We start from the raw sequence: 6,000 nt of genomic DNA, 5'->3' as shown, positions 1-6,000 counted from the left end.
AATTAAAATGAATGAGATTGGTTTATGCAGCACTGGTTTCTTCTAATGGGATTTCCTATGTATAATGCTTTTATACCATATGAGTGTCAATTGAAACTATTTATTGATTCCTTCTAATTCGCTGGTGTTGAGAAATGTATTCAACCAAGCCAACTTGATGATTGGATCACTAAAAAAGATAGTAATAATGGTAGGATCGATCTTTTAGACTCCCATTAGTTAGTTTAGACTCGCATTATGAGAAAGATTCCATTAGACTCCCATTAGTTATTTTAGATTATCTTGATTCCAGATCATGGAGCTCTTGCAAAGAAAAATACTTAGTGAAATACAATTTTGAAACTATCTGAGTAGTTAATCGCAGTATTGCAAAGTTCAAATAGTATAACAAGCGGAACAAAAGTAATTCAAATGTGTGTATAATTGTACATACGTTGATTTAAATGTGTACATAATTGTACACATGTGGATTTTTAATGTGTACATAGTTGTACACCTGTTTATTGGTAATGTTTACGTGGCTGTACACACTAATAACTTTTGATTTTCTTATTTTCTTATTTTTAGCTCTTTTAGAGATATTTTCTATATCATTATATTTTGATTTTCATGTAGCAATTGTGGTAACAGTAGTGATGTAATTATTAATATGTACATATTTAGATACATAGTTGTTAATATGGTGCACATAGTTGTGCACATTTTATTGTTTTTGAAGTTGGGCATATCTTTGCAATTTAGTGTTTTTTGTTTATATGTTTTTCTTTAAACCAACTAATTTGACGGCTAATATTTTATTTTTCAGGTTGAAGATCATGCGGATCATATCTAAGAGACTCATAGAAGATGAATAAAATTTCAACAATGGACTCACTTCCACTTTTAACTTTTGTTTCATATCTAGGTCTTATGTTCCATGTCTATAACAAATTTTTTTTTTATGGATATCTTTTCTGGAGATTTTTCGGCATCATTATCATAGGTTTTTTGGCATCATTAATAAAAAAATTTCAGGATATCTTTTCAGTAGTTGAAGCTACGTAGAGTCACTGGTAGTATAAAATCTATTTTCAATGGTCGGTGTGCAAAATCTATTTTATGCTCACTGCTATTTTTCCCGTTACCCTTGTTTATCTATTTTATTTGTCTTTTGTTTTCTTTCATTCCATCTTGGCTTGTCATGATTTCTTACATTTTTTTCAATAAGTAACAATATCGGCAATAGCAAAACGAGTTGCATCTCACAATAGTAAAGTTGGTAAGGTAAATTCTTCACATGTAGCCTCTCTAACCATTTACTCCTTGTAAAATCTGTGAAGATAATCTGGTAGAATTCTTATGTGCGTTTCTTTTATTCTCCCGATTGTAGGAGGTGTACTTATTTGTGCACCAGTTGTACACAGTGTAATTTTTACTATCCCAGTTCTAGGCAATGTACTTTTTAGTACACTAGTTTTCGAAACAGTTAAACTTTTTGTAACAGTCTTAGTCGTAGCCTTTTCGCTTCAAGTTTCTATTGAAACCATAATGGTTTAATTAAGTTTTCTCCAGGGAGGCCTTTTAATATTGAATACTTAATGTGTACATAATTGTACACATGTTGATTCCTAATGTGTACGTAGTTTGTACACCTTGTTGATCGTTAATGTGCACCTGTTGATTATTTAATGAATGGTTTTTAACAACCATGACTAAACGGATTTTGAAGAGGCCCGTTCTCGAACAAGATAATGACATCGTAATTTGAATTGGATTTTTGGGTTAGTATGCATAGCTTAATATTTAGATGCAAGCCATGTTTGGGCCACTTTTACTGTACTCCGTGTTATGCTTTTGATGCTTAACTTTGTGGAGGTCTTTTTTATAAACCGAATGATTGATGTTAGACGACTGTTAATTCATCAGCTCTAGTGTTCTTATCATAGTTTCCATCCCGGCTGGCTAGTAGAAGTTTGATGAATCTAATAGAGTGCAAATTTCTGCTGAAGTTTGCCTTGATAGATCTTTAGAGATGATGTGATCCTGATATATTCATTTCTAGGTTTTGATTTAGGGAATATGAAGAATGACACAGTAACAAAAATATTGTCAATCCATCCATTCGGAGATTGCGTAGCTACACCATCAATTTAGCATCCTCATATCGCAGAGCCACGTGATTATCATCTTGAGATTGCAATGATGCATGACCAGTTTGACCGTTCTCGATCATCAAACCATTCTATCGAGTTACTGAGGTTTGATTCTACATTATTCTATTTACCTTACATTATCAATTGGTTCAATTATATTAGCAGAGATTGTGCTCGTATTCATAATCTTTTTGGAGTTATGGGTCGAAGGACTAGTTAGTAATGGTTTTGTAATACATTAAATTGCATTCCAATGAATTGGTTGGATAATGCATTCGTCGTGTTTGAAACTGCAGGTCACTTTTATTGAAATACAATTAGTCTGTAGTTGTAATGAAACTAGTTCAACACGAGGAGGCGCACAACAAGTTGTATGTGGTGTACAAACTGGTGCACCTTGTCTTCTCATAAGATTTTCTGGATTTTTCTAAACGTGTATATGTTTGTATACAAGTGGAAATTAAGATTTTTAAAATATGAGAATTATATAGTCATATTGGTACTCTTTTTGTAGCTCTCGGAAAGAGCTTTATGAATATATAAGGTTTGCGAATTTTGGACAAACGGTTTGATAGATAAATTGTTTTTTTTTTAAATATTATTTAAAATTGCTGACATCATCATGAGTTATTTTGGATTAAACCGTAAATATTTGGACTAAATAGTAAATCAGTAAGGTTATATGTGTATTTTCCATATTTTAAATAACTTTTGGACTAAATTGTATCTAGTTAACTAGGGACGGACTAATCCATACATTTTCACGCGTTTTTGGACTAAACTGTTTTTTTCCCACTATGAAAAGCAAGGTGACCGAAGAATCGGCTGCTGGTTCCGGGAGAAGAACACTCTGCCAGAGCAAATTTGATTTTTGCCTTTTTGGTGATAATATGTTGCCTGGACAATTGGCTGGTTTACAGTAATAATCTAGGCCAAGTTTCAGTTTCACAGTCCCTTGTCCGTGGGTTTGTTTCCAGAACTACCGAGCCCATTGTGCTTTAGCCGGCATGCACCTTCGGTGAGTTGCTCTCTGTTGCCCCAGACTTCTTGCTCGAGAAGCTCCATTTCGCAAGGACGGGGTAGTTGGCAATTACATTATCACCTACTCCAATTGCATTCTTTTTACTCTGTGCATCTAGTAATGAGAGGGCACTGGATGCTGCTACATCCTTGATTGGGTTGAGCTCCTTAATCATTTTTGCTGCTGCAGTGTCTGCGACTTCGGAGTTGTTTGGACCCAGCGATATGGGTGTCAACCATAATATACCGATCACAAACATCCCTATAGGTTGCATATATTACTTGCAACAATGGTATACGACGGCAATGTTATAGTATCAGGATTGACTAACATGGAAATAGTTGGTGGATTATTATTCTGTAAGGGAAGACAATTTATTTGCAGAGATTCTTTTCGTGGGGTGTTATTTCATTGTTTGGATTGTTATCTAGTAGCCTTATTTCTTGTGCACAAAACCCTCTTATGGCCGTTTCAAGAAAAAAAAAAAGGATTCTGACGATGGGAATGCTTATCAAAACCTTCACTTCCCATAATTTTTCTGAATAGTTGTTGTAGGTATTCTCGGAGTTCGCACATGGTACATATTAATTAATTGTTCCAAAACTGAACGGAGTTGAGTTTTTTTGGCCGCCTGAAAAATGTAACGTTTTTCTTCCAACCCCAAAGGAGTTTATAGATATGTTCGATACTTTTACAATCTTATGTTTTTATCTACTCATAAGAAAACGAATGCCCAAGTACTTGCTATCCAGACTATAAGAGTAACTTTAATCATAAGCAATGTAGTTAATCTCGTCCGAGATGGCCGAGATACCGCCGATAATATCGGTTTCGGTGTTTCACCGAAATGTCGATATTTCCGGTATTGTCCAATATTTTACAGGTACTCACCGAAATATCATGTCTCGGTACTCGATCGATATTCACCGAAATCCGATATTGACTACATTGATCATAAGATTGTGAGATCTTATTGCTAAAAACGTATTGTAAATTCCCGAAGTTACTGAGTTCGTTTAGGTTGCCACCCAGACTAATTGTTGCTGAGACGATAGCTGTTAACACAACACTCAGTACATCTCCAACGTGACCCAAAAAGCTGTACACAATAGTTTCTTTATTAGGGGTTTTCTATCTTTGGTATTACTTGTATTACAAAGCTATAATCAGTTAGGAAACACATTGCCTTGAAGTTCAAGTAACTAGTGTATATATATATGCCGAGTCTCTTTGTAAGTCGATTTATACAATTATAATCAATAACAAAGTTCTGTTTAAAGTCTGTTCTTCTCTTTCTCTAAGCTAACCTAAAACCCTAGTAGTTCTAATTTGGTATCAGAGCTAGGTCCGTGTGTGAGTAGGTCCAACAACCACCCACACAACGTAGGTGCACGTGTTAGGGCCCATAGAGAGAAGCCCTGCACGTGAGGGGGCGTGTGAAGGATAGTAGTCCCACATTGCTAATATCCCTTGAATAAACTCAAAATATAATATGGAAGGGCCACTCCACTCATAATCAATTGGTTTTGAGTTGGACGCCGACAGACTTTAATTATGGCTATTATATATAGCACTGGAACGGGCTTGTGTAGATAAGTAAAAAAAAAATGTAATGCTAATCTCGGGTTCTAAGATATTTCAAAAAAAAAGTATCTCGGGTTTTAAGAGATGTGTTCTACAAAGTTTGTGTGGGCTGGCAAAGCTATAACATTGACATACTATACCAGTTAGGGCTGTTCATGGTCGGTTTTGGTTCGGTTTCTAGCCAAACCAAAACCGAAACCAATACTATTGGTTTCTAAAAATCTAAACCAAACCAATCCATTAACCATTGGTTCGGTTTCCAAATGGTTCCAGTTGGTTTTGGTTTTTCCCAGTGGTTTTTGGTTAACCAATAATTATGTCAAACCAAAAAAAAATACACAAATTTACAGATAAAAAAATCGTAGTTGCCGATAGTATTGGTTTACACAAATATACAGACAAAAAAAAAATCAAGAATAGTTAAAGCTTACTCTAATTCTAGAGATCAAAAGAAGATATATAATATATCTTAATTTAGTTATTGACAAATAAAAAAGAAGGAAGACGGGAAGAAAAAAGTCGAGTAGCAGCAGCTGTAGTTGGGGGTGGAGAAGGGAAGCGGCTGAGAGAAGGAGAAAGAGAAAGAGGGAGAGTATCATAATGAAATATTAGATTTAGGGTTTCTATTTATCCTCTAAATCAATGGGTAGAATCTAATACTTTTAAATCGACGGTAGAAACTAAGTTTAAAAATTAATCGGTTCCCCAATGGTTTTTGGTTCGGTTTTCAGGTCAAACCAAAACCAAACCAGTAATGTCGGTTTTTCAACTTTTTTTACCAAACCAATCCAAATCTAAATGGTTTGGTTCGGTTTCTTGCTTATTGGTCTGGTTCCATGTTCAGCCCTAATACCAGTTGTATTAAGATGTAAAATACATCTATTATCTTGATTCATGCACTGAATTCGACAGAAAGAAAAATAACTTGAAGCTTCCAATAAAATAAAAATAAATAAGTATTACTTCTGTTGGTTGAGAAGCTCTAGCGGTTGTAGTTCCTATTTAAGAGAATACATTGTTAGATTTCCCTTTTCAGCTAGATTTAGTTTCCTAACATAGTCACGTTTTTGAGTTTCAAATTCTTTTTCACGTTTCGATTCCAAATATAATTTGGTTTCTTTTTCTTTTTCCTATTTTTTAAACCAATTATACGTTGTCAAGTGTTCTCGCCAAATCTCTCGTTTCACAAAACTCAAAAAAGACTTGTTTCGACGAATAGGAAACGAGAATTTCCTCATCATTTAACGTGGGAGTTTTATTTGT

The sequence above is a fragment of the Papaver somniferum genome, chromosome 2, assembly GCF_003573695.1.
Source record: "Papaver somniferum cultivar HN1 chromosome 2, ASM357369v1, whole genome shotgun sequence".
NCBI lineage: Eukaryota > Viridiplantae > Streptophyta > Magnoliopsida > Ranunculales > Papaveraceae > Papaver > Papaver somniferum.
Note: the sequence above shows the minus strand (reverse complement) of the source record.